We start from the raw sequence: 16,843 nt of genomic DNA on the forward strand, positions 1-16,843 counted from the left end.
TAGAGTGTAAGTAGCTGGATTGGTAGGATCATTATTGGGCAGTTTCTCAATTCAAGATGCAGCTTCCATGACCAGGATTTTGGGAGAGAATCCCCAGTGGTGCTAAATAGTCACTCGGATGACAATAACAACACCAGAGGAGAACAAGATCTTCTCCTGTGTATGGTGCTGATTGCCCAAAAAATCCACTGAAAAATCTGACACTCCTCAGCATTTTGTGGAAAATGCTCAGCACCATATAAGATGGGGCCTAACTGATTTCATTTTGTGGATGAGTGCTATCTGGGTGAGTGCTACTTTTCTGTCTAACATTGAAAAGTGGTATATTGACCAGCAGTGATTTCTTTACTATCCCTAAGAAATAACTAGTGTATTTAAGCTCTGCAATGAGTGTTACATTTTAAGGTAAATCCAACTGTATATTACATTTTTATTTATCTATCTGGACATTTATGTACTACCTAATCACTGTACTGTCAAAATACCTCCAATGTTGTCTGTCAGAAATGTCATTCTGAGTAGATGAATCTCCTTACAAAGCCCTGATTTTGTTATTAGGCTTTATAGACACTTAACTGACTCAGTGTTTGCATTAGTCAATATCTCTTCTGGATGAAATGTCTCTTTTGAATCTCATGCGATGTTAGGATGTGAACCTATTTGTGTTCTGAATCTATTTGACTTATCAAGAAATACCACTCTGCAAGTTAGAGATCTGTCACCTCTTGGACATTGGCTGGAAGAACCTGATGGGAAACTCTTCAGCTGTATGGTTCCTTGGATTTGTACTAATGCTTGTATATATATGGGTATCAGAATTAGAGTAATTAATCCTCTCATCCTGATAATGCTACTACCAATTTTGTGCTAATAAGTGCTGGTAAAAAAAGAATCAATACTGTTTTAAATGGTAAACTGGTTTTCAAATACACAAAATTTTGCTTGACAAATGTCTGTGTTCTCGGGGGGTGGAGGGTTGCCTTTTAGTCATCTCTTTCATTGAATTCATATATTTGTAGCTAAAACAGCAAACTTCCATGATAAAAAAATCTGTTTTTTTAAGGAAAAATATTTTTTTTAATTGATACTTTCTGGGTGTGGGAAACATTTTCTAACCACCCTTATCTTCATTGATTATAGTAGAGTAATTACTGATTTAGTCTAGCTTCAGTGAGAGGAGAATCAGATCTCCCATTGCCCAGCTAAATGAGTGCTTTAATTGCTTTCTGAATCTAAGCTATAACCAATACCACTGTCAAAATAACAGGGAGATATTTGGAAAAAGGAGAGTGGTTGTTTAAGAATCCAAGGGTAAAACTTTTTAGAAGTGCTCACAGATACTGGCAGACAAAGCTTTATAGTCATTCAGTTCATGCCTTTTCTTGTTATACTTCCAAAAAAATTAGAAATTATAAAGTGAAACCCTGGTCTAAGTGGCAAAAACTCCCATTGACCTCAATGAGACCAAGCTTTCAGTCACTGTTAATTGGAGAACAATGAGAGATGAGGGTGGATAGGAGTGGGACAGGAAAGCTGCCACTTTTCTTGCATAATTTTCTGTGTGCAGATCAGCTACAAGCTGTAAATAACTTTTCCATCACAGTCAAATACAGTCAAAGTGTAGCAAGTTCTTAACACAGAGGTGTATTGCATCCTAGCAAGATTGAATCATGAATCTTGAGCTGTATGCTTCTCTCAGAGTTTTATATACAATACATCACTTACTTTAACACCGAAATTGCTAAAAATTGTGATTCAGCATTTTCATTCTAATTGTGTTATTCTTCTGTATTCATGCATCATAGACAATGAAGTAGAATCGGAATAAACGGCTTTGTCAACTCAACAAACCTTAAGTAAGTTTAATGCTCACAACTGCCATTGGTATTCAATATCACTACATATTTTACCTTGAATAATCACTGATGGACATTGATTTTGTCTTTGCTCTTCACAGCACAGCGAAATTAATGTGAAAGTCAGAGTCAAATGAGTCCCAGCGGTGTCCTCCACTCTGCCGAGAAGCACATTTCAGATACCGAAGAGCAGGCAACGGTTCAGACCTACGGTATCTTGTATTGCAACAATTAATGGGTATGAATAGTTCTCACCGGGGGATTCCAGTTACCTTTGTATTAACTTTAGAGGTTAGACTCCTGCAACTCTTCAATGAGATTAATGTATGGTAGTTTATGAACTGATTAATTCTTGTCTTTAAATTCAATTACATACTATAGATTCTCTTATCTTCCTTTTTAAACAATGGTTCTCAGAGGCATTTGTGTGTTGTAATAAAGTGCTAACAAGGGGCTCATAATGATTATGAAGTTTGGTGTCAGAAACATATTGTACAGTAAACAGTCTGGCATTCTATTGTAAACAGAGAAGCAGTTGTTTCCAGATATTTTTTTCCTCCTGAATCTAATAGCTTGGGTGTCTGTTAGCTTCAGTTATATCATTAACTTCTTTATCGAGGTAAATGTTTGGTGAATTTTAGCTGTAAGAATAGTGTAGCTAGAATTTTATGATTGTTTTAAGGCAGCATGGGCATGACAGCTATCCTGAATTATCTAGTACTGATTATAGATAGAACATTGTTTAAAAATATGCAATTGTAGATGACAGCTAGTTGGTAGAGCTTACAGCATGCATGTTCATTATTGGACAAATTCTTATTTTTCTCCTGATTTACTCTAGAGGGAGAGTGTGATAGATTGGAGTTACAGCAACAGAAAAAAGGTTCCCTGAGCATAGGCTAGACTGCGTCAGGAGAACCTGGGATCAGCTGTCCCTGCACCACTCCTTTTAACCACTTTGTAAATAGGTTCCCCAACACTGTTGCCAGATATGATAAAATAAGCAGGGATAAGTACAACCCTAGCCACCTTCCCTCCTCAACAGTCCATGGCTTTTGTGATTCTCAGAGAGTAGTATACTTTCAAGTCAGGTTCTCAATATGCTATCTACTCCACTGCAGAAAACATGCAGGAAATAACTATCCTAAAAATTAACATATTTGGGTCACAATCCGCATCTCCAAATTTCAGCTGCTATTGCTGACATCCTGTCTTATTTTGCAGAGTGGATGATATCTATTTGTCATTTAACTAAAGTCTGTTGTCTGCAGAAGAGGAGAATGCATGCTTCACACAGCAGTATGCATACTCCATGGAGTTCCATTAATGTGTCATTCATTGTACTTCAGTTGTCAAACTTTTCAATAAGTAAATGATTGGAAAGTTAGTGATATGTGCAAAGAACATTTTTTTCAATTAGTGATGCCCATTAAGGGAATGAGTAGAAAGAGTGGATATTTTCCCCTTCCCCTGAATTAGCAGGTATACACCTGGCATGTAGACGATTCATCATTATTTAATAATTCAACAGAAAATAAATCTGACATCAAAGATAATTAGAGAATGCTACTATCTGCTTTCATCTTAATTAGGACTGAAGGAGATTTGGCATTGTGTACAGGACTGGTAAAGTTTGTTTATGTTGAAACAGGTATCGAGATAGAGTTATAGCAAAGTCATTTCATGAATGGCTATAGCTGCTGGCATAGTAGGGCTTGTTCATTGCTCCAGGAAAGGTATCCAACAGTTATGATTTTAAAATCTAAATGCAATGTGCTGGAACAAGAATGGTGAACAGGTTTGTTTCGCTATTGCTATAATGACTTCTTGCCTGGCATACATAAACATGTATACCAGCCAAGTTTATTAGAACAAGTTAATTTTCTATTTCCATTCTATAATAATACCTACTTTTGCCAGAGCAGAAACATTTGGATATATTTTCTTATGGCTGGATTTGCTAGAGATAGTTAAAGTTGTTATGTATTCTAAACATTAACATTCACAATGAATTTGAAAGTTCTCTTAACAAGCACTTTATGAAACCCATTGTGTGTGTGTGTGTGTGTGTGTGTGTGTGTGTGTGTGTGTGTGTGTGTGTGTGTGTGTGTGTGTGTGTTTAGGCCATGCTAACTCTAAATTTTGGGCCAGATCTTCAACTCACTCTGTCCCCTGCATGCCTTTCTTAATTTTCAAGGTAGGGATTCTGCTTGCATAGCAGAAATTGTATAAAAGCCCTGCAATTGTCTACATATTACCCTCACCTACTTTTTCTTCACAACTTAATGGCTATTCAGGTGTCATGTACAAAGAGAGCTGTGCTCCATGAGTCTGGATCTAATAGAAAGGAGCCTTAATACCTGTAGAAGTTAGGGCATCCCCAGAGCTACTTTAGCTAGACAAATTAGTCCCTAGCCATTGCAAGGATTGGGGAGTAAATAGGGAGAGATAGAGCTGGTGAAAAGCAGGCTATGAAAAGCAAGCCTCTCTTTCTTTTACTATGTTGAGATGAGTTCTGAAATACCTGGGGACCTAGCTCAGTATATGGTCATTCATTGGTTTTCCCATGTGCTAATTAATCTTTCAGATTTGGGATCTAAGTCTGGGTGTAGAAAGCAAGATCAATCAACAAGTATTTCTAAAGTTCATATTATTGTAATATCTAGGGAAGGGGTGGCTAACCTGTGGCTCTTCTGAAGTTAATATGCGGCTCCTTGCTCAGGCACCAACTCTGGGGCTGCTGCTACAGGTGCCAAATTTCCAGTGCTCAACTCCTGGCTCTACCTCCTCCTCCAAGTATATTGCGCCCTTGCTCCTTCCCTCCACCACAGAGCCTCCTGAGTGCCATGAAACAGCTTATTGCAGTGGGCAGGAGGTGTGGGGAAGGAAGAAGAGGCATTGATCGGTGGGGCTGATGATGGGCAAAAGATACTGGAGATGGGAGAGGAGGCACCTGATGGGGACTGCTCACGAATTACTGAAGCTCTTTGGCAATGTACATTGGTAAACGGTGGCTCCTTCTCAGGCTCAGGCTGGCCACTTCTTATCTAGGGATTGTATTTGGATTATAGAAAATGGTGGGATCTGTCCATCACAGATACTTTTTTTCTGCCCTACACTTTGTTGTCATTGTCTAAGTACTGAGTGCTGAACTGGGTTCTTTCTGCTCTGGTTCTTTGGACAGTACTTTATTAAAGTTTTCAATGTTTTCAAAAAGAGGAACCCACAGTTAGTCTCCTACATCTGTATTTCACCCTTCAATTTTCAGAAGCGCAGAATAAGGATTTAGGAGACTAACTAAAGGGTACTAATTTTGAAAATGTTGGTCCTGCTCTTAAAGTGTGAGCTGAAGATGACAGGGCTGGGGCTTGTCATCATCTCCCCTGGGTGTGACTGGAAAAGACTTGAGCCTACTATGCTGCAGGCTGTTCCTTTGGCTCCTTCGCATTTATTCTTGCACTCTGTTAGTTGCACTCTGGGAGGCAATCATATTTGCCTGCAGAGTTCTGAAAAGAGTGCAAGTCTTTCAGATGCCCTGGGTCTACTTTATTAAGGGATGTATGGTGCAGCCTGAAATGAAGCTAGCAGTGAATGTGGCGAGAATGCTGGTTTTGAATTACTGTGTTATATGCTCTCTTCCGCTCAGGCATCTTAGGTGATAGGCTGCTGCTTTATCTATCACCTGCAGCTTTCTCATGAACTTTTGTTCAGACCCAGACCAACTAAATTACAATATTTCACCCTGGAGGTGACAAAGGTATGAGCCACTGTGACCTGAGAAGATTAGACAGTCTTCTGCTAGCTGGAGATGGAAGAATTTGCTTTTGGTGACTTTAATATTACAGACTCAATCATGTGTCTAATATAAACCAGGCTGTTCACCATCTTAACTATCATCAGATGGGCACCCTGAAAAGAGGGCAGATGTGCAGAAGTTCTTTAAAGCAGCTCCCTTTTCCAGCTACCATAATTTCAGTCCTTGGTTCGGTTAGTTTTTCATTCAGCTGTTTTTTTTTCCTAGGGCTCTGAACTTATGCATTCTGTGAAACAACACTATCCCAGCTGACTGAGAAAAGTACAGAGCTGCTGTCATGGGTGTCTTGCTGCCATTGCTTTATCCTTTCACAGTATCTTTTAATGATTCTACATAGATGTTAAGTAAAAGCAGTGAAAGGATTGAGCTTTGTTGGTTCTGCAGGTCATTTTTCTCATTACATTATCTGACGTGATATCCAGAGACAGTATACAATCCTAATATAATTAGTGTACATATTAATTGAAAGAAAGAGTTCAATTTAATCATAACTGCAAAACCAGATAAATCTCAAAACACAAAGGAGTATTTTTATTAATGTGCTGCAGTAATTAGATGTCCTTCTTTAGTTACAAGGAGCAGAAAAAATTACACTAAGGCAAAGTTGTGTAGACATATTAACAAGTGACAGATTGTACAATTCCAATGGAACTCTTATTGTGCACTTTTAAAACATTATCTTTTGAAGATATGAACTTCCACGTATCAAATGACCTCCTCAAAACTAGAAGTAGAATTTCCAAAATACCACAAGAAATTCAGTTCTCAACAGATATTAATATCCTATAAACAATATTAGATCTCAATTTAGCAGAATACTTATGATTGGGCAACAAAATGGCAAATGAAATTTAATGTGGATAAGTGTAAAGTAATACACATCGGGAAAAATAACCCCAACTATACGTACAGTATGATGGGGGCTAATTTGGCTACGACAAATCAGGAAAGAGATCTTGGAGTTATCGTGGACAGTTCTCTGAAAACTTCCACACAGAGTGCAGCGGCGGTCAAAAAGGCAAATAGGATGCTAGGAATTATTAGGAAAGGGATAGAAAATAAGACCCAGAATATCTTACTGCCCCTGTATAAAACTATGGTATGCCCACATCTTGAATACTGTGTACAGATGTGGTCTCCTCACCTCAAAAAAGATATTTTGGCCTTGGAAAGGGTTCAGAAAAGGGCAACTAAAATGATTAGGGGTTTGGAACGGGTCCCATATGAGGAGAGGTTAAAGCGACTGGGACTTTTCAGTTTAGAAAAGAGGAGACTGAGCGGGGATATGATAGAGGTCTATAAAATCATGAGTGGTGTGGAGAGGGCTGATAAAGAAAAGTTATTTATTAGTTCCCATAATAGAAGAACTAGAGGACACCAAATGAAATTAATGGGTAGCAGGTTTAAAACTAATAAAAGAAAGTTCTTCTTCACACAGCGTGTAGTCAACCTGTGGAACTCCTTGCCAGAGGAGGCTGTGAAGGCTAGGACTATAATAGAGTTTAAAGAGAAGCTAGATAATTTCATGGAGGTTAGGTCCTTAAATGCTATTAGCCAGGGGATAAAATGGTGTCCTTTGCCTTTGTTTGTCAGAGGCTGGAGAGGGATGGCAGGAGACAAATCGCTTGATCATTGTCTTCGGTCCACCCTCTCTGGGGCACCTGGTGCTGGCCACTGTCGGTAGACAGGATACTGGGCTAGATGGACCTTTGGTCTGACCCAGTATGGCTGTTCTTATGTTCTTATGTCTCTGACTTTAAGTATCTGAGTCATCCCATTGCTTAATGTTAAGCATAGTTTAAGTACCTGACCAAATCAGTGCTAAAGAGAGGTTTTCATAGTCTGGATAAAGCTCAGGTAAGATTTCAAAGTTTAGGATCCTATCCAATTGAAGTTAGAATCAAGCTTGATCAATCATTTAAAATGTGTGTCTCGCTGCTAGAGAAACATCAGGATGGTCAAAGTGCATCTTGAGAAAGATAGTTAAATATGCAACATTTTTTAGATGTAGATACAGTTTTTTAGCCTGTTCATTTCATGGCTATCCTTTATATCCCATTAGATAAAATCCCTATAAGTTGTCCCTGTAAGTTGTCACTTATTTTAAGAATCTACTACTGTGTGTTATTTAATGTCATCTGGCTCTCAGATGAGGCACAGAAACATCTCAGATGCTTTTTCCTTCTTAGCTTGTAAAATGAAATAAAAGCTAACGAGAGCTGCATAATTGGCTATTTTGTTTAAACGGCTCTATATAGCACTTTGCCCCTTTGGCATGGATTTTCATAACGTAAAGCTCAAGATCCAAGTACATTGCAGACCTGCTTTTGAGCATATAGTTATCACACTTGTGTGAGCAAATTGCACATATGCATGTGTAATAGAAGGAGATGATATGTACAGAAGATAATGAAAACATCTACAGGGATCTCAAATCTGGGCCTTGGTTCGGACTAACTCCAATCTAGCATTGATAAATGCCATCTTCTGGAACTCTGAAATGTTTGCTTTTGGGAGACAATATATCTTCTGGAGGTAGCCATTTACATATGTGTTTTTCTCCAGTCTAATACATTATTCTCAAAGGCAAATGAGGCAGAAGAAAATGCATAGTCAGTGAATTTCAATATGACAAAACAATCTTTGATTCTATTATGGTAGTGCTATTTAGAAATGAGATTAATTCACATGTACTCGTGCAATGTATAAACACACTGAACATGTATACATTTTGAAGTCAAGTATTTTCTCACCAGTTCAGCCACAGGCGGTAACTCCATACAGCCTCTGTACTGTGTAATAATCTAACAAAGGCCTCATTACTATGATCTGTTATGTTGCCTGCCAGGCATTACAGTTGATCATTTACTGCATAGATTTGTTAGGCTGCTCCATTGTACGGTCCTTTCTTTTCTTGTGCAGCCTGACCCGCAGGCTGGAAGCAGGGTGTCTGAACAACACAAAGAAAAATGAAAAGAAAAAAAAGAGAGAAAGGACTGTGGAGGCTCACAGATGAGGACATGAATGAAAAATTCATAAGAGAAATCTTGACTGCTTAAGAGTGCATGCGTCTCTTACCCCATTTCTTTTAATATCCATAAGAGCTATTAAATGTTTATAGTTCATTCATGAATGCTTGTACAACCTGCAAGATGACATGGGTGTCTAAGTAATCTCACCATCTAAGTCACTGAGGGCACATCTACCCAGCACAGCTAAAACCATAATAAGATAAAAAAAAACCATGAGGTACGTCAATTGAGTAGCTTAAGTTGAAATAGCATATTTCAGCTTTTGGCGCTGTCTACACAGCAGGAAGTCAGAGGAAGAACACTCTTCCTCTGACTTCCCTTACTCCTCATAAAATGAGGGTTACAGGAGCTGGAGTGAGAAGTCCTCCAGCTCGACATGATTTCAATATTATATTGAAATAACTGCTTGTAGTGTAGACATGGACTATGTTATTCTGAAATAACATTGCTGTGTAGACATAGCAATAGAGATATAATTTCACTTAGAGTATGTCTACACTTGCACCCTAGTTCGAAGTAGGGATGCAAATGTAGGCACTTGAAATAGTCAATGAAGCGGGTATTTAAATATCCTGTGCTTCATTAGCATGATCTCACAGAAACGTTACTCCAATCAACAGTTGTTTCGAAAGTGAAAGTGCGCGCTGGGACGCTTTAGTTTGAACCAAACCCCGTGGTTCGAACTAATGTTTCTCTTTATTTTTTGAGTGCCTACATTTGCAAAAAATGAGGAGTAACGTTAGTCGAACCAAGGGGTTAGGTTCGAACTAACGCATCCTGGCGCACACTTGCACTTTCGAAACAGTTGTTGATCAGAGTAATGCACCGGCGAGATCATACTAATGAAGCACGGGATATTTAAATCCCTACTTCATTGACTATTTCGAGCGCCTATATTTGCATTCCAAGTTTGAACTAGGGTGCAAGTGTAGACATACCCTTAGACTATGAGATACTCAAGGTTGGAAAGATTCAGGGATTTACATAAGGCACATCTAACTTGGCTATAGTGCATACATATTTCATATGCTGCTTCTATAGTAGGCACCTTACTGCTCAACACAAACACACGTAGTTCTCCTCTTTATTATCTAACTATCCTTTTTCAAATGTTAGATATTCTCCTTGCACATTTTGCTATAAGTTTGCATGTGTTTGGGGTGGGTTTCCTTTGATACATGGAAATTGCTGATAACAGCGGTAGAGCAATGATACCGTGAATCTGATTGTACAGTCCTTCTTCATGTTGGTGAGCGTGTACTCCAAGAATATATTTACATTTGGATAACAATCATTTTGTATCTTCCGTTATGCTCATTTGTTATTAGCCTTAGGCACCGGTGCTAATCATGGTTTACAACCCCCATGCACTTACGCATTGTAAGTGTGCAATGATACTATTTATGACAAGGAGGGATCACTAATACTACAAAAATGAACCTTACATGTCCCCTGTTTCTGACAATAATGGGTCAGATTGTGATCCCCTTATTAATACTGGTTATTCACATGAGTAGTCCCAAGTGCCTGGTTTTCTCTTCTCATTGGATCTATATGTCTCTTTTTTCTCTAGAAAGAATCATATGTACTCACACCAAAACTCTTCATTTGACACTTATTGCAAATTACAGACCTTCCTTTTCCTTCTTTTTACTTCTTTTTTCCTTCCTTTACACTTCCCTTCTCTCCTGTGCAGATTCCTTCCTCTTTTCCTTCTCCTCCCCAGCTTTCAATACTCTGTCACATCACATGCTCTCCACAGTTCTAGAGACAAAGATTAAAAACCTAAAGCTCAGGCAACATGACAAAAATCCTCCCCGTTCTCTCTCAATAAGCTAATACCCTCTATACCTGACAGTGGCTTGAGGAAGCTCCTGGAGTACATGTTCTGCACAGGTAAAGCATATGCTCCTATATGTAAGGGGAAGCCTTTCTTTTATGTGCTTTCAAGTAGTGTGCTGTGTGTTAGCAGCAAGTCGTAGAGTGAAGATTCTCTATGATTTGAAAGGCTAAAACAGAAAAAGAACGATCTGATTTCCCATCAGTGAGAAAGAGCTGCTGAAAAAGCCAGGATGGAAAACTATCTCTGAAATGATTTTTCCATTTCTGCCTTCCTAAAAAGACTACTTAGTCTTAGCTTATGATTGCTTGCCAGTACCGGCTGATTTTCTGAAATGGAGGATAAGAGATGCTGACAGCTGTGCCCTGTATGGAGACTGCCAAACTGCAGTACATCTTGTCAGGCTGCCATGTGGCTTTAGGCCAAGCAAGATATCGATGACACATATAATGAGATACTAAAAGAACTTGCATGTACCATAGATTCTAAGGAGAACTGGCGGAGCAACAGGGATAGCCTTATGTTTCTCAGCATAGTGTAGTACTAGAAGATGGCAAGCGAAAAGTATCATCATTATACTACTCATATGGATCTGAAGGGAAACAACAGGCATGACATGTAGCTCCTTAGATATAATGAAAGGAACAAAGGGTATGTCTACACTACAAAGTTAATTCGAACTAACGGACGTTAGTTCGAATTAACTTTGATAGGCACTACACTAGCGCTCCGCTAGTTCGAACTTAATTTGAACTAGCGGAGTGCTTAGTTCGAACTAGGTAAACCTCATTGTACGAGGACTAAGCCTAGTTTGAACTAGTGGGAGGCTACCCCTCCCCAGCTTTCCCTGGTGGCCACTCTGGCCAACACCAGGGAAACTCTACTGCCCCCCCTCCCGGCCCCAGACCCCTTAAAGGGGCACGGGCTGGCTACGATGCCCATGACAGGTGCAAGCCTGCCAGCACCCAGCCAGCAGATCCTGCACCTGGCACGGATCGAGCCAGCCACCCAATGCCCCCCAGCCCTCCCCCTCTTCCCGGGACCAGGCTGGCGGCTCCTGGGAGCTTGCCCGGGACCGCAAGAGGCGGGCACCCGCCTGGTCCAGTGCAGACATCGTGGACCTCGTCCACGACCTCCGCACTAGGCACAGGAAAGCGGCCGTCTAGGTCTAGGGGAGGAGAGCTGCCAGCCTGGCCACTCAGGAGCAGGTTGGCAAGAAAATCAAGGTGGTCCACGGAGACCCCCGACCCTGAGCCCTGAGCTTACAATGGCCGTACTGGGTAAGACCAAAGGTCCATCTAGCCCAGTAGCCTGTCTGCCGACAGCGGCCAACCCTAGGGACCCTGGAGGGGATGGACCGAAGACAGTGACCAAGCCATTTGTCTCGTGCCATCCCTCTCCAGCCTTCCACAAACTTTGGGCAGGGACACCACTCCTACCCCCTGGCTAATACCACTCCATGGACCCAACCTCCATCACTTTATCTCACTTCTCTTTAAACTCTGTTCTAGTTGTAGCCTTCACAGCCTCCTGCAGCAAGGAGTTCCACTGGTTGACTATTTGCTTTGTGAAGAACAACTTTCTGTTATTAGTTTGAAGCCTGCTACCCATTCCTTTCCTTTGGTGTCCTCTAGTCCTTCTATTATGGGAACTAATGAAGAACTTTTCTGTATGCACCCTCTCCACCCCACTCATGCTTTTATAGACCTCTATCATATCCCCCCTCCATCTCCTCTTTTCTAAGCTGAAAAGTCCCAGTCTCTTTAGCTTCTCTTCATATGGGACCTGTTCCAAACCCCTCATCATTGTAGTTGCCCTCCCCTCTCCCACCCTCTCTCTTCCCCTCTCCCACCTCCTTTTCCCAGTCTCCCCCAGTTTTGTTAAATAAAGAGAGATTCTATTTTTGAACACAATTATCCTTTATTTTGTACATCAGGAAGGGGGGCTAGGGAGGAGTAAGTGGAAGAAGGTGAGGGAGGAATGGGGTACGAGCCCCCGATGGGGAGGACTGGGCTGGCTCTGCGGGCTTCTCGGGGTGGAAGTTCTCCTGCAGCCCCCCAATTAGCCCCTCTGCCCAGATGGCAGCCTGTGGCCATCAGCCGGCTGCACTTGCCGAGTGCTGTGATGTTTCGCGTGTGGGCACTCAGGGCACTCCAAGCCAGGACTGCTTTGCAAGCGGGGAACCCTGAGAATTGTCTGTCCGGGGTGGGTGTTGGGTCCCTTTAAGCACAGCCCTCGGCTAGCCTGAGACAGCAGCTCCATGCTCTAAGTCCTCATCTGATGCCCTCCCGGCACTGCTTCTGGCCATCCTTAACCTCTGTTCAGGGTCCACTCAGTGTGGACATGCTAGTTCGAATTAGCAAAACGCTAATTCGAACTAGTTTTTAAGTCTAGCTGCGCTAATTCGAATTAGCTTAGTTCGAATTAACTAATTCAAACTAAGTTAGTTCGAATTAGCACTGTAGTGTAGACATACTCAAAGAGTTACCTGTGTCACCACACTATAGTGGCACTTCACAGAGAGATGAGACTGAAAGAAAACAGCAACAGAAAAGGAGAATTGGGGAGGGAACCAAGTTAAAGGCTTTGAAGGAAAAGGGAAGCTTTAGAAAGGCAGAAAAAGTTGATGATAGAGAAGGGGGATAAAGAAAATAAGAGGGGTTTTCATAAATATGCCTGTTGGGAAAGAAATTTTAGAGTGAAAAGAGACCCTCTGAGGAAATAATGAGGGTGATGGAATTAACTATTCTAAAATAGCAAAACGATTGCACTTTTTAAAAATGGGGGATGGTTGGAAAGTGGAAGGGAGGGAGAGAGATGCCATTTGCATCCCTTTGTGTCCTGATTGTCTGGCTTCACAACTCACTCTTCACTGGTTCTCCTGATGACCATTACATACTGTGAACTGATTCCTTTATATGAAGCTATGTTATAGTTTTCAAAAGTTTCTTTTTTCAACTTGTGTTTTTAAGTGGCTTTTCCTGGGTGCAAATACAGCATGTATTTTAAAAAAAAAAAACCTAGAAAGCCTAGGGTTGCCAGATACTTTCACAAAAAATACCAAATATGGCAGGGAAAAATTGGTTGAGGAAGAAGAAAAAAAAGGACTAAACTTGTTGAGCAACAACAACAAAAAACTCACAAAAAGAAAAGAGTCACTGCGCCTTTAAATGCCCATGCTCCTGACTTCCTCCCCACCCCCTCCCCCTCCAGACGCGGCAGGGGAAGAATGTCCCAAGTGGCTTTCTGTCTGAGAAAAACAGAAAATACTGGACATTTTACATGTCCTGTATTTTCTGGTTTTTTTACCAGACAGAGACCGCAAATACCAGACTATCCAGGCCAATGCCAGATACCTAGCAACCCTATGAAAGACCCAGTAAGTCTAACTTAGATTGCTAGGAAAATAATGAAACAAGTATTATGGGAAGGGAGGGGTGTGGGAGTATTTGGGGAGAACAGGCCCATGACAACACCGGCTAATGTTCTGTTGACACTAGTCGAGTAAATTACCTATGGCTGTGCATCCCTCTTTAGTAAAGCATCTGAGCACACACTTAAACCTCTAATATAAACTTAAGTGCCATTACTATAAAACAAAGACTTTAATAATAATGATTTGATGAAAGGGAATGGATGCACTCCCCAAAATACAAATATAGCCTATCTCCAGGGTCACTTTTCTCTTCTGGATCCAAAATTCCTACCACTCCTCAGGGAAGGCTTTTGGACTTTTATTCCTGTTCACATTGTTTGGCCTGGAATCAAGAACATCTTGGGGAAGGATGCGTACTCAGGCCAAACAAAGGCTTGTTTGGGAGGGAGGACAGGAACCCACTATAGTTATTTCACTAAAGGCAGCGTTGGTGCCCCTGCTGTTTTCTCCCTGAAGAAGAAGCTCAAATGGGGCCCAATCAAAAGATTTTAGAAGCTTTGACTTCAACTGCTTTTGGATCAGGCTCATGAAGAAGACATGTCCGATCCCGTGTCACATGATGCCATATCTTCCCAATAGAATTCAGATTGCCTGTGGTGAGCACCCTTTTCTAGGTAGCATTGGTGAGATTTCTCATAGAATATCAAGTCTTCATGGCACCCAGTCAGAAAGCTGCTGACAAACTGGAAAGATTTCAAGGAGGAGCAACAAAAACCTGTTAAGAGGGACTAATTTTTAATGGAAGATTAGGAAGGCTAACTATGCGTGGCTTGGCTGAAGAATGACGAAGGGGGATACTGATAATTATCTGCAAGTATTAGAAGGGTATAAACATCAAAGAGGGAGAGGAATTGTTTTGCATGGTCCATGGGGATATAACTAGAGCTAATGAGATGAAATGTAGCAAAGGAATATTTAGGCTGAATATCAAGGAATTCATCAAAGTATGACTTAGACTGTAGAATTCTTTACCAAGGAATGTACAAGAATCCTCTCCCTTGGGTTGGATGGGAGGAGGTTTGGGCATGAATATTAACCAGCTTCTTCAAAATTAAACACGGAAACTTTTGACAATATTCAAGAACCTCTGTAACCAAACTGCGTCTTAGAATTTAGATGGGAATCAGTTTAAAAATATTTTAAAATTAAAATAAATGAATGTACCTCTGCTGATAAACTGCTGTAATAATAACAATGATGGCTACTTAATACTGACAAGTGACATATTTAAATGTATCATACTGAAATATACTTTAATCCCCTGATGAATTGGGTTAACTTCATTTGGGTGTAATGGCACTGAAGTCAATGGGGCTACCTCAGTTGCATTTGGCCCATTGCTCCAATGTGAAATGCAGTTGAAAAGACATGTTTAAAAATATCAACTGAATTTATGGCTAATACAAATGCAGGCAATCAATTATTTCATAATATACTGACATCAGAATTTAGCTCTAACCATCTGCAAAAGTACATTGGAAAACCTGTAATATGCCAAGTTTTGTTACTTGGAATAGAGAAAAAATGATTTGCACTAGGCAAGACTGAAACTACAAACACAACATGAACAAGAATCTTGGTGTCTGCATGGGAGAGTAGACATTTTAATCTGGTCACCCTAGCGTGGTAATAAGCTAGCTTGATAAAGTGTCAGATGTCAGCTTCCATGCTCTGTTCCTCATTGAACAGTACAGTTGTACATTTGACAGAACAAACTAGTACCTCCAATTGAGATGGCAGTGTGGGAAGCATGACTGAACAGGTTTTGTGAGCTGAGGAGAAGGACATCAGACTTATCAGAATTGAACCAATGAGAATTAAAGGGCATCCCTAAATGAAGCACTTACAGTTAATAACCTGCTCAGAAAACACAATTCTTATGTCCGGCTGCCATGGACAACTAAACTTGCTTATCTTTTTCATAGCAATGAATATCTAGATTTAAATGCTTCAAAATAGATTCTAATGGCAGTACACATTCACATAAAATACAGGATCCAAAACACAGCTCAGAAGCAACCACATAGAAAGTGATGTAGTGCTGCCTTTTCCCAGGCTAATCAAAGTACTAGTGACCCTACCTCTCCAAGCTATCTCTTCTCTGCAACCTTACACATCTATATTTTACTATCTTTTATTATAAATTTCCCAGAGCAATTTTTATCCTCTACAATGGAAGAAGCTGGTGTCATGTGGGGATATAGTACTCTGTGATCATTTAGTTAACATGCGCATGCAAGGTGGCCAAATTAAGATTGCACAGGCAACTGGAATTCTGGCATTCCCCAACTTTTAAGTGCTTGACTATGTGACCTTAACATTACTTTAAGTAGTTTCTTTGCACATTATATATTAATACTAACAATGTGTATAGCGTAGATCAGTAATAAATGCAATTATTCATCTAGGTGGATGGATAGATAGATACATAAAACACTACCTTTCATGTATAATGATTTTCAAGAGGGCAATGAAAATAAATAATATATTCAGGTTAAGTTACAAGGGGAAGGAAAAAGGAAGAAAGTAACTTGGGGTATGTTTACACTCCATGCTTATTTCAGAATAAACTATTTCCCAGAGCAGTGTGAGTCGCTTGCCCCTGCCCTCAGGCAACAGGATACCCATGTGCAACCCACATCCCTCTCAACAAGTGGGTCGCCATCACCCTCTGGAAGCTCGCCATGCTAGACAGTCACCACTCCATCAGGAACCTGTTCGGCATGGGGAGACCAACCGTTGGCGCTGTAGTCATGCAGGTATGTGTCGCTTACAATGTTATTAGGAAGCTGGCGAACTGCTGGAATGGGGTTCCCTAGGGTGGTGGGGGAAGCTCCCTCCCCAGTAGGTTTTCCAGTCCTGGTT

Source organism: Pelodiscus sinensis, chromosome 12, assembly GCF_052426305.1.
Source record: "Pelodiscus sinensis isolate ZL-2025 chromosome 12, ASM5242630v1, whole genome shotgun sequence".
NCBI lineage: Eukaryota > Metazoa > Chordata > Testudines > Trionychidae > Pelodiscus > Pelodiscus sinensis.